Source organism: Alligator mississippiensis, chromosome 9 (assembly GCF_030867095.1).
Source record: "Alligator mississippiensis isolate rAllMis1 chromosome 9, rAllMis1, whole genome shotgun sequence".
NCBI lineage: Eukaryota > Metazoa > Chordata > Crocodylia > Alligatoridae > Alligator > Alligator mississippiensis.
In genome coordinates this window covers 5,833,876-5,857,363 of record NC_081832.1, presented here as the reverse complement: position 1 = coordinate 5,857,363, position 23,488 = coordinate 5,833,876, and the positions used below count along the sequence as shown (strand labels likewise).

At 44.0% G+C, this 23,488-nt stretch overlaps 1 protein-coding gene across 2 annotated transcripts in view; it reads left to right on the top strand.

Moving 5' to 3' along the window:
- The first annotated feature begins 14,812 nt into the window (after positions 1–14,812).
- OSBPL2 (oxysterol binding protein like 2) overlaps positions 14,813–23,488 on the top strand; it is a 54,560-nt gene continuing 45,884 nt past the window's right edge. The window contains exons 1-2 of one of the 2 annotated variants that reach the window (XM_006274323.4): positions 14,813–14,906; positions 18,243–18,346. The gene's annotated coding sequence lies outside the window, so the exon portion shown is untranslated. Of the gene's footprint in view, positions 14,907–15,257; positions 16,063–18,242; positions 18,347–23,488 lie in introns of those variants that run through there. The other variant, XM_019484467.2, reaches the window with a different exon arrangement.

Here is a 23,488-nt window from a genome sequence, read left to right as displayed (position 1 = left end):
CAAGTTAGTTTGGGTGATGTTTCATCTGCGTGTGCCACCGTACCATCTCCAACTCACCCACAGGCATTGCTGTCCTGCTGCTGCGATGAAGCGTTCCTCTTACTCAGAGCTGGGTTGCAATGACATCGCCTTGCCAAATACGATCTGGGTTCTATTAATGTTGTAATGCTTTTTTTTTCTCATTCAGGTCATGCAGGCCCCAAACTGAATCACGTTCCAGTCCTTTGGCAGCTTCCTGTGAATTGCAGACTGTCCGATATTAATCACATTAGTGTAAACAACGAGCTTGGAGCCAAAACCTTGGCCTCCATCACCTCGAGGAGCCCTTCGCTATCTGCAAATGAGCCTGCGCCTGCAAAAACAGCTCCTCGCATTCAAACCTTGTCACTGGGTGGTACCCACATAAAGGCAGAGGTGAGAGAAATCTCTCATTGTTTGGATAAAAAAGCCCGAGTCAGATTCTTTCCTCCTTGTGAGATTAGTTTCCACCAGGAATAGTCTGAGCCTTGAAGCTGGCTGCACAGAGGCCGTAGGCTTTTCTCTGCTGGATACCCCTCACAAGCGGTCAACTGGCAGGACTTCTTCTGGTCTCTGTCCTTTAAAGTGGTGATGCTGTAGCTGCCTAGAATGATGGTGTATTTGAGCCTGAGAAATATGTGTCTGAATCCAGCCATGAAGATATAGGGGTGGGGGGCAGTGTTCTTCATCAATCCTGGCAATAGTCGTGTAATGAATGTTGGACACCTTCTCTGAAAGAGAACTTTCTGCGTCATGGGCTTTTCTTGGAGGCTTTGGCTGGAGAGAAGAGGGGGAGTTTGTTTAGTTTGCATGAAAATGGGGACAAGGAGGATTTGATTGTTCTTTTGGTGGCAGCATAAAAGAAACTGCCACTCCTTTGTCAAACTGAAAATGCAGCTGACCTGCCTGATAACTAGAGACTTTTAATTCTGTGCTGAATTTAAGGTAACAAGTTAGGTTTCCCCATCCTGACCTGGCTGGGTCTATTTTACTTTTCAGTCACTGGATACGCACGTGGTTGTTTAAATGGTTCCCGATGGTTTGATTAATACAGTAATACGCCCCCCTCCGCAGAGTCCTTTCTTCACTTCTGACAACCATTCTTCTAGCTAATAACTTGTTTTCTCACATTTTCTAAAAGCAACTCACTTAGACAAAAATAATGCTGAACTTGTAAAGACATCATTGTGAATATCAATGAAGGTTTTCTTTTCCTTCTGCTCCAAATTCCTCCAGAGAGCTCAAAGTAAATACAGTCAGCTGTAGCTAACACAGAAACTAACGGGGGAGGCATATTTGTCTGAAGCTGTCTATTAGACACAGCTCATGCTACAAACTTCAGAACTGGAGCCAAACGTCTGCAAGTTAGACATGCATTGAAGCTGAGATTTTTCTGCATCATCATGTATCCGGTCTACTTTCTTATCTGCTCCTATGGAAAAATTCTATAGAATTTAATACAATGAAAACGTGTTTATACAAATTGTTTTAAACCAAACTGTGGAATTACCATCATTAATGTTACTAAAAATTCTGGGTGATGATTTTCAAATGCAAAAGGTATTGCACATCATGAAGTAACTCTTTTTCTGGATCCCCTTTTGATGGATGGAGACAAAAATAATAATTGGTTGCCTAGGGAGCAGGGATCCTGACCTCAATTCAATCTGGGTAAATAGGGCACAGGCCCAACCAATGTTTTAAAAGGGGTAGTCATAATTTCCAATGATGAGGAAAATGATGGGCAAACTGACTGGAAGGAGAGCTGCAGACAGGAAAATGTAAATGAAATATGGGAGTTCTTTAGGAAGAGTTCAGTAAGTGGCCAGAACACCGTAATGCCTCAGTCAGGAAACAAGACAATTCTGGCTAGTTCAGAGGCAAAGTGAAAGCAATAATTAGATATAAAAAGCAGGGTGAATATTAAGCAGTATGTAAATTAAAGCTAGAAATAGAGAGTGTTAAAAGTTATGAAGTTCAGAGAATTCATAAGGGAAGGTAAAGACAGTGGAGGTACGGATGATATTTTTAAAACTATATTAGGAACAAAAGAAATCTTAGCAATAGTGTGGACCCACTTGCAGCTGGAGACAACTACATTGCTTATGTCTCAGAAAAGACAGAAATATTCAGTGCCTATTTATATTACACAGAAGCAGGATGATGCACCTGTATCATAAGAGGAAGTTGAAGTGCTTTCCAGTCTATTAGTTAACTGAGGAGGATGTTAGACAAACTCTACTAGGAATAATGACCCTATGTTTAAATCAGCATGCCTTGATACCTTACACCCAGAGTTGTAAAGGAGTTGGCTGAGGAGCTCTCTAGCCTACTGATAGGTTTTCATCAATCTTAGGATATCTAAGGAGACTGGACGAGTGCAAATGTTGTATTGATGTTCAGAAAGGACAAGTAGAAAATATCTATCATCGTTCACCTTCCAGCAACATTGACTGCAGTGGCTTCCTGCCTGCCTTCTTCCACAGTGTGTTACTCTAGCCAAGAGTGCAGTACTATGAATGAGGGGAACATTTCTTCCTGCCCTCCAGGGTGATCATTTAGTAACTGGAAGCAGGAGTTTGGTTAATCTCTTCCTCGGTTTGTGCGAATGAGGAACATAAAGGTAGTGTAATGATTTATACTGTTAAATAGAGCGTGCTATGCCAGTGGACAGATATCTCTCTTTGACTACCAGTCCAACTCTCTTCACAGCTCATCCACAATTTTCTGTCTAAAGACAGTGAAGTCTCAGAGATGTATTCACGTGGATTCACTCTTAGTCCCATTTCCTGATGTATAATTTATATTTACATATTTCCTCTGAACTTGCTCACCTGATTCCCCTCTATGGAGAAAGGGAGGGTTATGCAAAGCACTGAATTAAGTCCTGAATTAAACTCTTGCCTTCAGTAGAGATGAATTGGGCTTTACTTACAATGCCCCAGGCTTAGCTTGGCTAAAAGCTACATTTTAATCAGTTCTAAGTCAGATACTCTTGCAGCCAAAGTTTAGCAAATGAAACTCTCATTGAATATAAAGTCTCATCAACGGGTGGCAAAAAAATTATGAGGCAGCAGGACGGCAACCCAGTACCCATGGGCTTTAGAAAGTTGAAGCCTCTTCAGATTTGCAACAGAAAGGAGAAATAAAGGGAGAAGAGAAAACTGTAGTAGCTAACTTGGAACCTGAAATATGGGCTCTAAGAGTTTGGCTCTAGAGGTGGCTCCAGACCAGACTTTTCTCTAAATCTTAGCATTTCAGAAATAATGAGCCTAAGATCCAATTCCCCTAGGCCACCTGCATTTTCCCCATTACAAAGATGGAAGAAACCCAAAATTTTTTGTTCTAGGGAGGAGCTGATAAAATGGGGTCTTGATCTCAACTAGCTTCACCAAACCACAGCTTCTTTGGTTCTTTTTGTCAAAACTAGGAGCCAGTTTTAAATCTGCTTCATGCAGAATTTACAAGGCAGGAAGTCAGTTTTACATTTTGACCTACATTTTCAAAGCAATTTATTTGATGGGAAGATTGCCTGCTAATCTCCCTTGTTAGAGAGCCTTGCTGCTTACTATTAAAGTTTTTTTACACATTAAAAACCCTGGGCTTACCTCTTGCACGTATGTAACTTTAGCCCTAAGTATTGTACCCTATGGTGAACTGCTGTGGGGGGGTAAAGCCAAGACTAACACCACTCCTTCCATGCAAACTGCCCTCTCCCCTTGAACGAGCAGAAATGGGCAGGAATTCAGCTTCTCAATTAATCTGATAATCACTTCAAGTCCTGCTCTCCTTAAGGTGGGCTTGGTTCAGTTTCCACAACCCATTTTGTTCTTTGTTCCTCTGGTGTGAGTACAATGCAAGTTCCAGCTGAAGTATTGAACTCCTTTTCATTAGGATCAGGACAGAGACCACAGAGGACTGTGTCTGTGTCGCCAGATCGGTTTCTCGTCCTAGGATGGCTGGTATTATCCTTTCCCCTCCTGCACTTACTGTCTGGTTCAGCCCTCCACCAAGCAACCTTCAGCTGATAGCAGACTTCAGTCTGTCACCTTGAGATCCAAGGGCTTGCTTGCTCACTGCAGTTATTTTGGAAGAGCTATTGTGCTTTTAATTCACACCCTTGCTTAATTCACATTAACACTAACAGTCAAGCGTAGACAAGCTCTGTGTTCCTGTGTGGCAATACACTGTTTGGAAACAAGGATGGGAGTGTTAATATGACTGTAAGGTGTTCAGCTCACTCCAGGCGGGTGCTGTGCACCTGTAGTTCCTGCTGACATGCAGGGAAGATGCGGGCGCTTGTTCCTTCTCAGCATTTGTCCTACTGGTTGCTAAGAGACTCTGCACTGCCGGGCAGTTCTGGAAGGCCTGTACTTGCTCTGTAGCAGAGTGCGACCCAGATGGGGTTGGTGCCGCAGGTGGGAAGTCCTCCTGTGTAATTACAGGCAGCAGGTGATGTAGCTTTTGCCAGATAAACAGAGATGTCTGTGGTCTGCATAGTTTTCCCCCTGGATGGTATCAGTTGAGAAGAACATCTGAACGGTGGAGGCTAACATTTGACCACGCAGGTCACGAGTAGAGCACCAGCCTTTGCAAACAGGGTAGAAGAATGCTCTTCTGCTTATATAAACATTGGTGGCAGCTCATCAGTATCTTTGCTGTCATGTGCTGCATTTATGGGCATAAAGATTAGCCACAGGATTAGGTTGTGGGTTTCCTCCTTTTCCACCTCCTGCTGCCTTATTATATTGCAATTCAAATTGCATGACTCGGCTTCAATGAAAGCTTTTCCTTGGCACAGTTCCTTGGCTGGATTTATTCGCTAGACAGCACTTGCACAGTCTGTTTTACAGGCAGAGCAGGTAATAACACCTACATGGAAGATACAGTTGCCCAACACTTACCCTTATAAACCTTATTTTCATTTATTTATACCTTGGGAAATGTTTGCCACTCAGGCAAACTTTTTCTTTGCCAGCTCTTGAATGGTCTTTTATATACATCTACTCCCCGAACGGTTGGGGTCCCTGAGTGGGGACCTGTGTGGTGGCATTGCTGGGGCAGGTCTCTCTGCTGAGGAGTCCCTGGGGGTCTGGTCCAGTAGGGTTGCCAGAGGGGTGGCCGGTCTGGCGGGCCTTCACACCACGGCCTGGTTCTGGCAGGCTGGGGTGGCGGACCTCACCAGTGTGTCAAGTCTCTCCTTGGCCCTCGCATCCCTTTTGGTGGTTCTTCAGGAGCTTCAGGGCCTCAAACTCAGTGCCACAGAGGACACAGTAGAAGGCTAGGCACAGCTGGTGGAAGCGCTGTAGGTGTTTATGCAGGTCATCGTGCGACCTGTACTGCCTTGGTGGGTGGCAGGTCGGGCAGAGTGGCTTCCGAGGGAGGGGGAAAGGGAGGAGCGTGAGTGCTGCCGTGTCTGCACACTCGCCTGGGTCATCTGTCGGGGAGTCTGGTGTTGGGGGGGAGGGGGGGGAGGGTCTAGGGCTCCTCCACCAGGGAGGGGAAGTCCTCCTTGGGACTGCCGGAGTCCGGGGGGCATCGCCACTTGGGGCCTGCCATCATCGCTGAGGAGCCATGGGGATCTGGAGGGGTCTGCCATTCCTCAGGTTGCTCCGCCATCATCCGGGGGGGGGGGGTATCCTCAGGGTTTGGGGTCCTCTGCCTGGAGGTGGCTCTCATCATCTGGGGATCCAGACTCTAAGAGTCTCGCTGCCTCCAGGGGTCTGCCAGTGGTTGGGGGTCCATGGTCACTTCTTGGGGTCCCCACATCGTGGGGGTGCATCAGGGTTCATCGATGACTTGGGGTTGCTGGTCCACCCTCCTGTGAGGGCCCTTTGCAACCTGTAGTCGGTGGTCCGCCCTAGCTGGGGGTTTCCTGGCTGCTAGTCAGCTCTCTTTCTAAGTCTATCATTCTGACAATCTGCCGGACTAAGCTGGCACTGATCCTGGAGGTACTGCAATACCAGGCCAGGCTCGAGGAGAAAAGCAGCAGTTCTCTGTCTTTCCAGCAATTAAACTGATAAGAACAGATTGAATTTTATTAGTGGATGTTAAGAGTCATGAACCAAAAAGATGACAAAGCCAGAAGGAGTGCCCAAGCGAGGGACTAACATAAGAAGGATGGGGTGAGAATGCAATTAGGTTACAGAAAATACAATGTTAGTCAACTAAGCCCAAGGGGTGGGGAAAGGGAGCTTCCCCACCAGAGAGTCAAACTCTGGTCTCCCACACGACAGGCAGGGATACTTACTGTCATCTTAATGGGGAGAGGCTATGCTTGCTTTGAGCTTTCAAGAGGCTGGGAAGTGATCCTTCAAGAGGCCAAGATGCATTCTTTTAAATGCATCTACTTATTATGATCCTCTTTGTAACCAATGCAGGAGGAAGGGAAACAGATATCTAGCTTCTCTTCCCTATCCTTTACTTTGGTCATTTTGCATCTAAATTACGAAGGAACCGAAACTTGATTGCTTAGCAGAGGCAAACACTTTTAGTCAGACTGGTTAGAACTCTTGTTTTTTTTAATTGCCTATTTAATTCAAATACCCAACCAGAAACTGGAAAGAAAAATCTTTGTTAAAAATTTAGTACATGCAGCCCCTCAACCGAGACCTGGGAAGTCCAGATCTATGGTTCTCAGAATAGTCCTTAAAAAAACCTAGACAAATCCAGGATTCTAGTTTTGTGGTATTCCTGATATTTTTTTTTTTTTAAATAATGAAAAGAGAGGTGAGGTTTTATGAACTCTGTCAGAACAGATTTATACATCAGAAAGAAGTGAAAAGGGTTGAGACCCATTTTTCCCCTCTGCAGGTTACCTTTTAGATTTGGTATGTGAGTGCAGAATTTAATTACTGTAGATTGCACAGATTTGGATGGCTGGTTTTGACAGCGAGACAATAAAAAAAGAACATTTTGTTCTAACACTGATTGTTGCTATTTTTTCCCACGTGGAAAATTATGAACTAACAAGAGTTCCCTCTGGTAGTTTTGGGAGAAGATTACAGTCCTCCAGCTGGACATTCACCAGGCTGCTGGGTTTCAGCTCTACCACTTTGCACCTCTGTGTTCTTACACCTTTGTTAATCTTGGGAGGCTTCAGCACTGCTTAATTTATGGCTTTCCAGGACCCTGTAGTTCAGCTGCCTTGGCCCTCCAGGGCTACTGCCAATCTGCCGTACAGCTCAGGAGCTCAAGCCCAGAGTTCCCAGTTCCATCCCTCACCTCTGGAGGGACTCTGAGAGGTGAAGAAACCACACGCTTCATAAGGGTTGAAAAAACAAATCACTCTTTACTTAGCAAGCTCAAGAAATGTACCTATTTAGACAAAATGATAAACTAGTAGACACTGTTCTCTCCACATTTTTGCGTGTTGGGGGCTTAAGGTTAGTTCTCTAAGTCCAGGACTTTTCTTCTTCAGCACATTGTCTCCAAATAATGAAGGCAGGGTCTGCTTCTCATCTCTGCAGTCCCTGCTACTCTTTTGTCCAAGTGTTCTGTAAAGTGACTGATGAAAGGGCTTTTCTTTTATAACCTTCAGTGCCCCTTGTTAGGTGATGCCCAGATCAGCCATCTGGTCTCCCACCTGGTGGATCCTTGATTTTTTACTTTCCCCCTTTCGTTCAGACTTTAAAAAAAAATGGTTTGCCCTGGGCAGTAGCCACCTCTTTGTCCAAGAGTGCTCCATTTGAATGGACAACCATCAAATTTTAATGACCCTCTATTGTTAGCCCTGTGCCAGAATTCCTCTCATTACCTCATGTGGGTTTGATTTCAATATGTTGGCAAAAGACAACAGAGAAGGCGGACAAGCCTCACTTTCATAATAGAGGTTGCTGTCTAGCAGAAAGACACAAGGAGATAGATAGATCAATCCTGTATATATTCCTTGTGATGATACAGAGCTTACTGCAAGCCACAAGGCTGTTCTGATGATGGTGCGTGTATCCTTGTGATAAGATATCGAGATCAGCTCAAGGACAGCTTTGTGGCTTGTAAGCTTGAACATGTACATCTATTGCAGCTCAGTGAACACCACACATGATACAAAAAGGCCAAACTCCTGTAGTCTGTGTAACTTCTTTGCAGACCTCAGTGGCAGTCAGGCCGGATCTGTGCAGTTTAGTTTGGTATCACCACTGTCTTCTGCTGTGTAAATCGTTACCCCTGACCACAGACCTGTGTGATTACTCACTAGTGCAACAACTTATAGAGAATGTAATTACTAATACAGTGACAACCCATGGAGAAGCCCCATGACTATGGCTTGTTCAGAGATCCTGGCTTTATGCTTGTTCTGCATGTAGGCCAAATCCTGCCATCTCCCCTGAAGATCTGGCATAGTTTGGCTTTTCAGCATGAGAAATAAGGGTAAATGCCGGGCAGAGGTGCGAGAAACCTGTGCAGAAGATTTGCTGCTGAGATGCGCTGGCTTCATTGTGATTTGTTGAGGCTTCCCCAGGTTTGGCACGCTTGCTTTGGAAGGTGGGGAGTGTGGGCATGTGATTGAGTGTGGCAGGTGGAACACAGCTAAGCAGCCAGCTCCTGCCCTCAGGAGCTCCCGGCAGCTGCTCCAGGGTGCAAGAGCTGTAAGTTATGGACAGGATTCCAGCGTTCCCGGCCCCGCAGGGAATTCTGCAAACGCCATGTCCACCTTGGGCAGGCCTCTCCAGGGAGGAGCAATTGTCTTGTGAAGGACTTGACACGTGGACCCTGCGTATGGACCTTGATTCAGCAAAGAACTCAAGCACTTGCTTAACTCAACTTCAACGGCACAGTGCCCACAGGCTGTGAGAACAGCATTAGTCACATTTTTCTGAGATATGAGAGGTGTGGAGAATTCTGCAGGTACATTTTACTGGAAACTTTACATTTGCTTATGAACAAGGAATTAACCTGGGTTTGGCCTCAAAATGGAAGCCCTTATTATCATGGTTAATTCATGTCTTGTGTGTTGTCAGGCATGTGGCTGAAGGCCAGGTGCTGTCAGCTCATGCATACATAATTAATACCCATAATTAACATATGCCATGTCATGTAAAGTACTTAGGGTTCTTCTGGGATGAAGGGAGGTATGTCAAGAGAAAGAAGGACTCATAGCATTGCTGTAATAAAATGCTGCTGTTTCAAAAATATATTTATTGAGAACAGTTCCAGTAAGGAATGCAGTATATCGCTATTTGATTCTAATTCTTATTAGCTAGCACCTGTCTATCTTTGAAAGACTTGGTTTTCATAGCAGATTCAATTTCCTAATAGCAGTAACTTAATGAGGGCCTTGGATACTCATGTGTCAGTGTGTTGTCACAGACATTATTATTTGCTAGCTTACTACAGAAATCCTGGCTTAACAGTAAAGCACCTTCTGTTTTGGCCTGAGTTATAATGTTGCAAGTTGACATCTTTCTTCAGGGGGCTGAGGTCATTAGATTTTATATATTTCACATTTATACTGCATTTTAAACCTGTCTCAGCTACAGATTTATTTAATCATGGTTGGTGGTAAAAAAAAAAAAAAATTGATTCTGCAAGTATAAATCTATAGAAATGGCTTAGGTAGGATTGATATATTAATGCATATAGGTAGTTTGCACTGCACAGCATTAGAAACTGTAGGAAAAGCTACTTATTTTTTGTCAATACATCCATGGCTTTCTCTCTCTTTTTCACATCCATCCATTGCATCCATTTGCATCTGTCTAGTCACTTCTGGTGCGTCCCCTGTGTTCTGACTAGGCCTTCCATGCATCCTTTGAGTCCCCAAATTTAAATATGGTAACCCTTTCCCATGCCTCTTTCTGTGATGTGTTCCATCAAGATCTTTGACTATCATGAGTGGAGTGGTCCCTTTCTTGTTGTTCTGGACTTCATCCTATGTGCTTTGGCTTCCGGCTTGTTACTCGTCAGGACAGATCTGTTGTATGTTTGGTCCAGCTCATGAAACATACAGCTATTTGAATACTTATGGACCATTATTAATCAGTGTTATGCCCTTAGTGTTTATAACACTTAAGATTTGTGTTTTCCAAAAGCCCTAGCTCCTGGAGTGAAGAGATTGCTTGAAAATCTCAGCTTTCATTAAAAAAAACACAAAAACATTTCTAGCCATTATGGTGGTGGAGACACACTTGAGAATATGGAGTAAGTGCTCTTTATGGGCTCAGAAACCAGAAGACAAAAATAAAGAACCTAGAATGTATTAATTAAAACACATCCCTCCATTTTTAAGCTAAGCTCGTTAGTTCTTGTTGAGTCCTAACTCCCAGTTTAGAATGCTTGGGGGTGGCTGTACTCTCTTAAGTCCTAGTTACGTGACTATTAACTATGACTTGCTTGGAATGAGAATATAATAATCTCAGTTTTTAAAAATGGTGAGATGAAAAATCCTGCAGCATATCTTCAAATCAGTTTTATGTATATTCCAGCCACAATATAGGGGAGATACTTAATTTTTCATCAAGAGAACAGGCTGGTTTTAGAGGTTTTTCTTGCACAGACCATTGCTTAGCATTGCATTATGTGGCATCCAAGTATGTGCAAAGACAACACCATTTATATGTAGCTTTCATAGATTTAAAGGGAGGCTTAGACCAATTAAAATTATAGGAGAAACTGGCAGTGACACCAGTGGAGTCTGGACCCAACTAGCAGCTGTGATGTGGATCAAGACAGCAGCAACTGCTTTTGGAGTCTTCCCCGCCCCTAATTTTGGGGTCTTCCCCCCCTTTTTTGGGTGAGGCAACCTCTCCATATTATTCAACATCAAGGCATGACAGGTGAGTGAGAGCAGGTGTGGCGTGTGGACCCAGCCAGTGGTGGAACCCGGGGTTACTCACCAGTGGCACCAGGTGACACTCGCTACTCAAATATGTCTAAGGTGTGTTACGGGATTGGTCATGCCCTATCCATCAGTAGGAGTCTTCTGGCTAAGACAGAGGTACAACAAGGATGTCTGCTTGCTTCAGCATTGTTTCATTTGTTTCTGAATGACATAAACCATTTGCTAACAGGGAATCAATTCCACATACCCATGCTATTGAATAATTTGATCCCTGCTTTGTTTTATGAAGATGATGCATTATTAATTTTACAATTTGGGTGGAGTTTTATCCTTTTACAATAAGACCAGTAGAAAGGCAATACTGACAGCATCAAAGGTCTGTAAGTCTAAAGTAGAGTCTATTTAATTGTATGGAGTGGAGCTATGGGGTGCTAAGCATATGGTTCATTCAAAAATACAAAAAATTACTTTCTAAGGTGGCTTTTATCTTTACCAGTTTTTACAACAGGGGGACTTGTACAATCTCAAATGGGGCTGCTTAATGAGAGTACTTTATCTCAATTAGGAACTTTAAATATTGATTAAAAGCTAGAACATGTATCCCTGTCAGATACAATAAGAAGAGTGTTTCTCAAACCGTGGGTCATGACACAAAAGTGGGTCGCAAGAATATATGAAAGGGTCACAAATAAACTTTAAAACTGGATTCTCCTTTAAAAGAGAAAAACATGGGAAACTGTGGGTTTCCTTGCAGGCTGGTAGAGCTGCAGCCTGCCATGACTCATGCACACCCACTCCTTCCCCGTACACCCATCCCCTACCCCACACACTGGGGGGTTGGGGTTTGGAGGTGGAGGGCACTGGGTCAGCTGTGAGGGGCAGCAGTAGGGCCAGGGGGGTTGTTTTCTACTTAAACATAGTATTTACTGATTCGGGACTGGCCATCGTTGTTTACAAATGGGTCCTGGTACAGAAAAAGGTTGAGAACCCCTGTTTTAGAAGCTACTCCTCTTCCAAATAACCATTAGTTAGATAGTTACATAACATTCATATTCTTCTTCAGATGCATGGCCTGGGAAATGTGCTGACAGTCACAGATCCCACATCCCTCCCATATTTAAAACAAGATATAAATTTAGGAATTAGACAAACATGCAGGCAGTGAGATCTTCTCCTTTTTTAAGATTAAAAAAGCACTCTTTTTGGCTTAAATACCTATTTATCTGAAGTACAAAACCACACACAATGAGAGGCCATTACTGATTGAAATTCACTGGGATGAGATGTGCACTGTGCAGTCATTATGTGCAGGTCTGACAAGTGGTGCCGGGTGGGGGAGGCCCAATTGTTGGCCAGGATGTTGTGCACTTTTCTTCCTCCTCTTTTGTTTTTTGGCTTCCTGAGCAAGATGGTTTTCTTTGAAGTGGGCTGTAGCTCGATGTGTGGCAGCACCACTGAGACCTGTTACCAGCCAGCACTTCCTAGTTTGTAGGGTTGATGCCACCCTTCTTAACGTATGTTTTCAGGGTGTCCTTGTAGTGCTTCCTCTGTCCTCCGTGGATCCTCTTACCCCGACTGAGCTGAGAGAAGAGGACGTGCTTCAGGAGACAAGTGTCAGCCATTGGCACGCAGTGGCCAGCCCGGCAGAGTTGATGTTTCATGATCTTTGCCTCAATACTGGTTATGTTAGCTGCAGAAAGGAAGCTGGCATTGGGCAGCAGTCTTCCCTTCTGATACAAAGGATCTTCCTGAGGCAATGCTGATTGAGCCATTCCCGGTGCTTAAGATGGCTTCGATATTTCACCCACGACTCACACCTGTAGAGAAGCATGGGGATAACCACTGCATTGTAGAGCAGGATCAGATCTACTACTACTACTACGACGACGATGACTTGCAAGGAACCATTGTTCAGTTGCACAAAGTTAAGCTGCTGTATAAAAGATTGTGATATGAGGGCCTAAGAAATAAATTATGTGAAAAATCAAATAATAGACAATACAGGAAAGGAGAAAGATGCTAAAGCCCATAATCTATAATACATGCATGGGTACACACACCATGATCCTCAACTGGGGTAGCCATGGGATGCTTTTAGGGGTGCCACGCAGTAGGGGCACAGTTAGGTGTGCAGAAACCTACACACGATTCACAAGGTAAACCCAGAGCTGTCACACATGTAAGTATATGGCAATTGGCAGGGGCGGATCCAGGGGGTGCACTGGGGCAAATCCAGGGGGATGCACTGGGGTGAATCCAGGGGGTGCATTAGTGCACTGGGGTGAATCCAGGGGGTGCATTGGTGCACTGGGGTGAATCCAGGGGGGGTGCACTTGTGCACTGGGATGAATCCAGGGGGTGCACTGGTGCAAATCCAGGGGGATTCACTGGTGCACTGGGGTGAATTCAGGGGATGCACTGGTGCACTGGGGCAAATCCAGGGGGATGCACTGGGGTGAATCCAGGGGGTGCATTAGTGTGCTGGGGTGAATCTAGTGGGGGTGCACTTGTGCACTGGGATGAATCCAGGGGGTGCACTGGTGCACTGAGGTGAATCCAGGGGATGCACTGGTGCACTGAGGCGAATCCAGAGGGATGCACTGGTGCACTGGCACCCCCTCTTTGATTCCTGTTCCACTCAAAGTTTAAAACCCAGGGGCAGCAGCATTTCTAGTCCAGCAGTGCTGCGGGAGTCACTTAATTTCACAGCTCGTTATAATCTACCCCGTCCTTTCTAAAGACTCCACTGCACAGGTGTTAATGCCCCTCTCTTCTTCCCCCCATGCCATGCACCCGCTGGTTCTGTCCTGCTCCAGGCACACCCCGGCTGAGCAGCACCCCAGGCCCTGCCCCACTCCCTCCCTCATCATGGGGGGCCTTGGTCTGCCCCCTTTTCCCCACATTCACCTTCCCCCATAGACTTCCCTGCAGGGAGCTGCTCTCCACGCTGCCCAGCTGCGTTCCCAGCCACGTGCACGTGTCGGGTGCGCACATGCCCGTGGCACCCCCGCGTCCCGCTCCTGGCAGCCCCTTGCAGGCTGGAACACGGTCTGCCTGCAAGGGGAACCCGCTGGTCCCCCGTCCTGTCCCCGCACAAATGCTGCCCCGCGGGCCTGCAGCGCGGGACCAGGGCTTGAGGGACTGTCCCGCTCCATTACGGGTCGCCCTAAATGAAGCCGGCGTTCATTGTGCTGTTTGCCGCTCCTGTTTCACGCGCGGCAGACTGCTTTAAATATTTTTAAACTCATCCCAATGACGTTATCCTGGTTTCGGCTTCACGTGAACCCAAATCCCATGGCCCCAGGCCCCGCGAGGTGCGGTTTCGCCTTGTGCACCCCACTTTTAAAAAAAATTCATAATATTTTATTTTTATGTATTTATGTATGTCTTTATTTTTATACTTTATATATATATATATATATGTATATATTATATATATATTATATTTAAGGCAGGATCTGCCTCAGCAGGGCGCTGAGGGACATACAGCCCCTCTCTGAGGGGAATTTTTCTAAAATGTATTTTATTTTTATGTATTTATGTATTTTTATACTTAGTGTGTGTGTGTGTGTGTGTATATATATATATATATATATATATATATATAATATTTAAGGCAGGATCTGCCTCAGCGGGGCGTTGAGGGACATGCAGCCCCTCTCTGAGGGGAATTTTTAAATGTATTTTATTTTATTTTAATGTATTTGTTTATTTTTTACACGTTGTGGTGTGCATTTACGTCATTATCATTCTCTGAGGGAGAGGCCGTTAGGTGCCTCACCGCCCGGCCCAGCATGCACTGCGCGCCCCGCCTGCCCCGCGCCTCGGCCGTGTTGATGCCCAAGCTGCCCGTCTCCCTCCTGATTTGCATAATCACGCCTCTCCCGCCGCGCCATTGGCCGGCCGCCTCACCCGCAGGGCCCCAGGGCTCCGGCCCTAGCGTCCTTATTAGCATGCGCCCCGCCCCTGGGAGGTGCTGATTAGCCGCTTCGCCGCGGCCGCCGTGTTCTCATTGGTCGCTTGCAGCGTCACTCGCCGAATGTTGGGGGCCGCACTTCCGCCTCGGTGTCAGCGGGGCTCGGGGGCTGCAGCGGGAGTCGCGCGCCAGGTACGTCCTCGCTGGGGTGGGGGGGCGGTTGTCAGGGCAACGCTGGGACCCTTCCCGCCCCATCCCTCCGCGCGGGAACTGGCCTCCCTGCGGGGCGGCGGTCGGGGCCGGGGCAGTGCCCCGCTGTGAGCTCCCCGCAGCCCGTCAGGCTGAGGCCCCACGGGGCCATGCGGGACAGCCTCTGCCAGGCCCGGGGGTGGGTGCTGAGGGGCCTGGCCCTTCCTCTGCACTCCCTTCTTGGCACCGTCAGGGGCCGGTTGCCTCCCAAGCCTGGGTGTGGATGTGCGTTGTCTTGGGGCTGTGATGGAGCTGGGATTGGGGGCGTCTGCAGGTGCTGTGGGGCCAGGGGATCGCCGACGCGCAGCCTGCGTTGCATCGCATCGCCTCCTCTTCGCCCGTCTTCATCGCGCCCTCACATGTGCTGGCTCGGGGGCATCGAGCGGCAGTTGTTCGTCGCTCTTCTCCTCGCCATCGCCTTCCGCGCGGTGTCTGGGGGCAGCCACGTGCTCACCGCCGTTAGGTTCGTGCATCGTAGGACTCGCGAACCACCCCAGAGCAGCCTGCAGGGCCTGGCGTGGCGGCGGAGAGAGGAGACCTGACGGGACGAGCGTGGAAGCGCAAGACGCTCCGAGCACGGATGTCTTCTAGGCTACTTTCCTCGAAGTAGTGACTCGGTCTGGTACGCGAGTGACAGCTTTCCCCTGCCGCGTGGGAAGCAGGTTACCTTTTGTATTCCCTCGTTCACAAAAACGAAGTAAAGCGCAGAGTTTCCGTATGAAGCGGGCGGAGAGACTGGGAAGACGGATCAATTCGTTGTTCGAGTCGAGCAGAAAGGGACTGGTAGCGGCCCTCTGCTCCTTGTGAAGAAAATGCCAGGAAAGCTGTACAGCCCAGCGGATACACTAACGTGGATGAATACGATGATGAACTCCTAAAAGGAAATATTAAAACATCTGTTCTCCAGAACACATGTGGCACATATTACTTGATGCACCTTTTCCCCAAACTGAGTTCCTTGGGCTTGCCGGGGCAGCCTCGTACACGGATCGCGAGAGGCAGAGACAGACGAGGCCAGTTAGATAATAGAGTCCGTTCCCGAGAATAGTTGATGAACAGATATGAAATCTCTTCTCAGCCTTGCGTACAGGAAACATGGGTCTGTTGTAAACATTTAATTGTGCTGGCTACTGTCTCTACAAATGTACTTGGTTTAAATATTGTGGCTGTTCGGGGTTAATTTGCTCTGTTGGTTGCTTAACTTTTGTTTATCTTAATTGCATATTATAAAACAATTCATGAGCTGTCGGAAGCTTATAAAAAAAAAAAAAAATCTTGATTAACAGCTTTTGGTTCTGGGTATGACAGTAAGCTGCTGGAAGACTGTTTTAGATTGGACGTAAGGAAAAATGTCGTTACCGTCCGAGTCTGGAATGGACTCCCCCCGGAAGTGGTGCAAGCACCTACTCTGGTTACCTTTAAGATATAATTGGATGCTTTGGGGTCATCTGACCACAGCTGACTTCCTGCCTCTTTGGCAGGGGGCTGGGCCCAATGATCTTGCGAGGTCCCTTCTAGCCCAAATGTCTATGAAATCTATGAATCCGACTGGAGGGCCCAGTGGCAACGTGGTGGAGCTACTCGTGGTGGGGTAGCTGCTATAATATACCACAATTTTGCAGCCTCCAGAGTAAGGTGAGCATAAGCTGCCTCAAAACCCTAGCCTCCCCTGCCTTGTGGGTATTGCCTAGTTGGAGTAAGGCTAGGGGACATCACCCTGACAGAAATGCGCCCTTGCTGAGGTGTTAGGCAGTCAGCAGCAGCTCACATTTCTTGCTCTCTGGCAGAAGTGACAACCATCAAGGCACAATGTCTGGACTTGGTCTGGCCCTTGGACTCCGTCTCAGTGGTCTAAAGCGGGGATGGTAGGTCTAGGGCAGCCTCTACTTCTCCATACTCTTGCCTAGGTATATGTGTTGAAGGTCTTGGTGTGATGGCCTTAGGGCATAGATCTGTGGTGTCTGTAACAAGCAGTGTCACTCCAGTTGGGTTTGTCAGCCACAAGTAGATTCATCAGGCACCTGACTAGATCTCTCACACTGTACACCATGATCCAGAGGATTGCCAATTGTCTATATAAAACAAAAAGTTAACAGCTTTTATCACTAAAATGATAACACTACTTGTATGGGTGTTTTCTTATGGGTTCAACTGTGTGTACTTTTATGTGTTGAAATAAAGGGGGGAAAAAAGCATCCCAAGTACTGTTCATTTTTTGTGTCAGAAAGCTTACTCATCAGTTGCTTTTTTTTAAGGTGCTGCATTTTGCAGTAATTTCACATAGACATAAATACGTACTTTGCAGGCAGCATTGCTTTAAACCAGATTTGCATACCAGTACTCTGAAGTTTTAAGCAAATAACTCATTTATGTCGGTGTTACAAGGCAATTTGTCCTTGAGCGTCCCAGAGTTCCATCAAATCACTTCTCAGCTAAGACTTCCTTTTCCACGTCAGCGCTTCTTGTCCTTTACTAAATATTGATTTTTGCCACCTGAGTTATTAAAACATGCCCTGAAAAGAAATGCTTACTGTAGACACTCACACAACATGGTAGAGCAGATTCTTAGGCTGTTTGTTTGTTTAATCTGTTTTACAGCTTGACACATTCTTTGTGTAAAGAGTAGTTTCATTCTACTTGGTATGTTTTTTGCAATAACTCTTTGCCAAGAACTATGTACTCCATGTTTTAGAAAAATACAAATCTGCCTTATATTTGTAACTCTGGATATCAGGATAGTTTTCTGAATTTGCGTGGAATGATGATCAGCTCATAGAGGTGTCTTCATTCGGATGAAAGAAATGGGGAGTGTAAGCAATAGGAAGAATCGGTAAATCTATTTGTTGCTTTTGGAAGGATCTTGCTGAATGGTTGCAAAACTTTGACTTATCTTCACTGTAATGTGAGGATATAGACTGTAAATCAGCTGTTTGTAAAAAAATCTTAAGACATGTACTAGGGTAGGTCCTGCAAGAAACCATTGTTCTCAAGCTGTGTTCCTAATATTTCATTCCAAAAAAAAAAAAAAAAGAAGAAAAAAGCAAGTGTGATCACAGAAGATTCTTTGTTGCAATCTAAAAAGTTTGGCATGGCAAATTGTTTTAAGATGCTAAATAATTATAATGTGTCACATGTGGTTTAGTGTTTGTTTTAGACATGGTGTTAAAAATACTCTGTAATCCAGCTGTAGAAAAGTTGTTTTAACAAATGAGGTAGAAAAACTAATCAAACCTGATTTTTAATCTCTTTTTAATCATACTTGGTTTTCCTTTTCTTTAGAAAATAATCTGTGGCCCAGGCAAATCCTGCGAAGTATTTCAATACGATACCCTATGTTCAAGCACTTCATTTAATCACCTATTCAAGCTCTTCCAATAAAGCAGGTAAGATCACTAGTAATTTTGAGACTTTCCAAAGACCCTGTTATTAGCAAGCTTATTTTGAGGCTCAGTATTTCATGTAGTATTACAGTAGTTGCTTGATCTTGGATATGTGCATCTCACTTATAAATAGTTGCTGTGTGCACAACTGAATTATGTCTACAGTTGTTGGAATGGGCATGGATCCTCTAAATATGGTTTTGGTTTACCTGGGATTCCTAGTCTTAAAATATTGATATCAGTCACCTGATGTCTGCTTGGTAGTAGATGGAATGAGAAGATGGGGTGGAAGTGGGGATTTGAGTTCTGCTGTCTTGCTGGCATCTTACAGACTAACTCATTCACAGAGGCATAAGATGGTGGGTTGAAGATGCTGAAGATTGTCTGTCTCTTGGCAGTGGCATAACAGGCACTCTTGAGCCTTAGGTATTAGGACAGCTATCCTGAACAGTGATATCAACAGTGAGTTTATGCCACCTGTATTAGTATGCTATAATATAAACAATGTTTTTTGGAAATACTAGGGATTAAAAAAGAATCTGAACCAGAGTTGTTATAAACTAGCATTAAATTGTAAATCAAAGTTATTAATGGTTTGGAAAATTTAAAAGGGCATGCACCTAACAGGCCTATCATGCAAAAGCTATTGTAGATGTGATATGACTTTGTAAAATGCGGCTTTCATTGGACTTGTTGATATCTGCACAATAGGCTGGTTTTAATATAGAAGTACAAATAGATTAGCTTTTGCCGTTTTAAAAAACCCTGGTATTTAAAATTTGAAAGCTACATGTGTTTACATTCTCAAATTTTGAGGCAGTAGTTTTTAAAAGTTGTACCCATAGAACAAAGTCTTGTCAGCTAATCAGTTCCTAACTGTCTGGATTTAGAGGGAGAAAAACCCAGCCACCGCTCATTTTGAGATTCTTTTTGTATTTTTAAATAAAATTGCATATGGTTTGCATATGAGTAATTCCATCAAAAGAATGCTGATTAATCAGGCAATTTAAAATAATTTGACTAGTAAACAATTCAGGTATATTAATTCAGTGAGAATTATTGAAAAGGGAGCATTGTCTATTCCTTCAGAGATGTTCCTGATATCTTGCTAGAAGTTTTCAGAAACTGAATGATAGTAAACGTGTTTAAGAACAGCATCTTCTTTAGATTTATAAAAGACTTGTAAGAGGGTTATTGAAACTATTGCAAAGTGGGTAAAGGTGGATTAAGATCATAATTGGATGGCTTTTTTGTTATAAATAAACTGAGTCCAGTGCATCCAAACATCTGTGGTATGAATGTTCTTTAGAAGAGATTCCACCATAACAGAAATGCTCACATTACTAAGATTTTTTTTTTTGTAATTTCTGGTCTTAATCTTAAAACCCAAAGATGATAATGATGGTTGTTGTTGTTTAGGTTTATATCCTGCCTTATCCAAAAAGGCTCAGCCTGTTTCACATATGCACAGAGTCCTGAAGACCTTTCTGTGTTACTGCTTCTGAATTGTGTTGTTTCCTAGTAATTTTTGATGTACCTTAAGTTTTGGTGGTTTAGTCCATTATGGCATTTCTTATTATACTGGTATGTCAGTATAGTTACTGCCCTTATTTATAGCGTGGCTGCCATCTTGTATAGCCAACAGTTGGTCTTCATGAAAATGAGTGATAGTGATGCCCCACTAGGAAGAGAATCATTGAATAGTGGTTTTGAGTTTGGTAAGATGTCTCCAAGGAGAGATGCTGCTAAACCAAACCTGTAAATACGTTTTACTGTTCTAGTGATTTTTTGCTTGTTCTTGGCCTTGCTGGTATGTGCAGTGTCTATTTCTGTAATCCTTAAACCTCAGTGGTCAAATTATGGTGGTGGTCACAAGGATAAGAAATATAACAAAACACGTTGTTGTGCTTTTTGCTCTTCACTGTACATACTTTTCATGATTTCTCTTTGCTTCACAGTTTTATTCTCTCTCTCTCTCCCATTTTTAAATGATCATCTTCATTTGCATAATGAAGTTAAACAAAAGTCATTGTTCTACTTGGTATTTGGGTTAGGTTAGATCTGCTTCTTTCCCAGAGCTGAGGAAGGGCATTTTGTAGCCAAAACCTTGTCTGACATCTCTCCCAACTGTCCAATAAAAGATATTGCTTAACAAATCTTGCTTCTCTCATGAGTACAGGAGTCAGACAAGGAAGTATTAGGACTGGGTCATCAAAGCCTTTCAGAGGCTATTATGGACTCTATTCAGTGCTTCACAAAGAAAGGATAAACCTTTCTTGCTGTAAAAGTTAAATAAGGAATACTTTGTTTTATGGATTTCTGAACTAAATTTGCGTGTAGCGAAATTTTTTCCAAGTATCGGCAGTCAAAGAATTGCATACAAGGTAAAATTAAACTCGGGTACAGCACAACTTTTGCCAGTAGCACTAAGACAAGATAACAAATTGTTAGGTTTCATTGGTGCGCTATTCAGGAACTTTGGCCTCTTTGTTCGCATGACTTTCAGAAGGAAAATCTGATTCAAGGAGAACTCGGAGCATATCAATATCGGCCATGTTACTTCTCTCAGGATAGTCATTGTGGAATTAGCCTCATATTATCAATTCTTCTCAAGGGGGATGGGAGAGAAGTTCCGCAAGAAACTCATAGGTAGCAATGGATTTTATATCAGGTTTGTTAAAGAAATGTGAATTTTTTACAGGATTAGTAGGGATGGGTTAATACATCTTTGTCATCACTTCAAGCAGGGCATTGTAGGTCATGATCATGGAGGCCTCCTGGCTACCAAAGAGATAACACAATGGAATTTCAGGCACTTGTGAAGGAGGGAAATAAAACAGTAGAAGAGTCCCTGTAAGGATATTAGCCTATTTGCAAAGTGATACTGTGTTACAAGTACTCTTTTCAATGGATCCCAGCTTTGAGATAAAGATGTAAATTGCAGCAGGGCAGCTGTGTGCTCTTGATCAGGACTATTTGGGAATTTTTCTTTCTGGGGAAGGCATTATTACTTGAAATTTAAAACTTTTGGGGAAAACTGTTGAGTTTCAGCCAGATTTCTTAGGCTCAGGATACAATTTTAGGTCAGAGAGAAACAATGCAACAGTCAGTCATGAACAGAGAAATGAAGATGAGTCTGTCGCATCACAGATGGGTGTACTAATCACTAGGCCATACATTAAGTCCCTCTCTACCCCACTGTGTAGTTGGTTATTTAGGCAGAGTGGAACAGGCCCAACGAGAGGGATTTAGAGAGGCTAACGGCCTGCAGGAGAGGGCATTCTGTGGGGGACTTGTCATAGATTTGTTTTAGGACAGAATGAAAGCAAATGCTGTGACCATGACATTTTTCATGAAGCAGTGTTTTTGCTTTTTGGACTGTCCAGCTCCTGATGCAATATTTCTGAAGGTCTGCATCCTGAGGAATGGAGTACTTGATCCTGTGTGTGCTGTAGATATCTAGCTGACGTATTGCAAGCCAAGGTTTGAGATGTGCCAGCTGTCTCTTTGCTGGCATCACCCTTGAAATTAGGTGATTATGAAGTGAATTATCAGTTTAATAATACACTGTGCTTTTATGGAAGTAAAAAACAAAAGCCTTGGAGCATGTAGTCAGAAATCATAACTAAAATCGGATGTAAAATTAGGTTTTATAATAGGAGTAACTGCAGCATTCAAAGAAGATGAAAAGTGGCAGAGGGCCAAACTTTCATTTGGCCTCCCTCACTTAAACTGTTTCTTTGTGCACCGTATATAGAGAACACAGAAGCATGTTTGCTATTCTCACTTTGGAACTTGCCTATTGAGCAACTTTAATTTCCTCAAGGCAGATCTTGGTTGAAGATGATACATTCAGACTTTGAGTAGAAACAAGTCTAACTTGCTAAATAAAATCCGCTTTCGGGTTTGGCCAGGTCTTGGATATCTGCTTTGCTATTCTTTGGTTGAAAGAATAGGGAGTGCATGATGATAGCAGCAGCTAGCTAAGTAGCTGAGAAATTATTTATAGTTGGTGAATTTTTAATGCAGTTTTAGACCTATTGTTGTTGGTAGCCTAATTTCATAAATCAGTTAAGATTCATAGTGACTGAAATTTTGTGCAGAGGTGAAAATGCAGCATTTTGACACTTTGAGGATATCTGTAAAACACAAATACATACATATATTCTAATCTAAGCTATTTATTTCTGTTCCCTGAAGTACAGCCAGTCTGCTTTGGTTGTAATGGCAACTGTAGTGAGTTAGGCCAATACTGTCTTTTCATGAATCCTGATGTGGAACTGTAGCTGTTTGGTCTTCTGGTAATCTTTATGTGCTATAACAAAAATGTCACTGCTCTGCCACTGGTTATTCTGAAGTCAAGTCTAACTGAAAGTTTCACCCATGACCTGAGAAACCTGCCCAAGGGAAACATTGCCTTTTTATAATTATGGTTTATTTGATATGATAGCATAACTGCTATTAGGAACATTCTCTCCTCTGTGACATATTTAGTTTAGCTAATGCTGTGTAACTTTAAAGCTTGACCAATATATTTCTGCTTAATTGCCCATCTGTTACCTTAGTGCCTTTTTAAAGCAGTAACAGAGGTGAACAAAGTTTAAAATTGAGCATCTTTCTAGTGATCACTTGGCTTTAGGAATAATTCACACAGTGCTTGCATCAAATGAGCCTTAACAAAACCTTTTCTATTGACTTGGAGATAAAGGAATTAACTAAGGTTTTTTCCCCTCCATTTGTTTTCTTTGCGATCACTTTTTTTTCTCCATCTATTAGCCTTTTTTATTACCTTGCCTTAAACATTGCCATATAACTGTTGAGCCAGCAAGGCTTCTCCAGACTTACAGAAAGGTTTATTGAATTGCCAGTTCACTAATTCTTCCATGACACTTCAGTTTATGGTACTGCTCAAGGTGTGTTTTGTGTCTACATTACCTGAGAAGCTGGCTTTAAGAAGACAACATTTTCAAAACTGGCCATAAGTTGTGCTGTCCAGCTTGATGTGGTTTGAGATATGGTGTTAGTAGCAGTATACCAGAAGTACCCACATAAGAACATGGTGTGGTTTGAGATATTTTATTGCCTGGGTTTGATGTATTGGGCCTGCATGTTTCTCTCAGGCTCATTCCCCCCCCACCTCCTTCC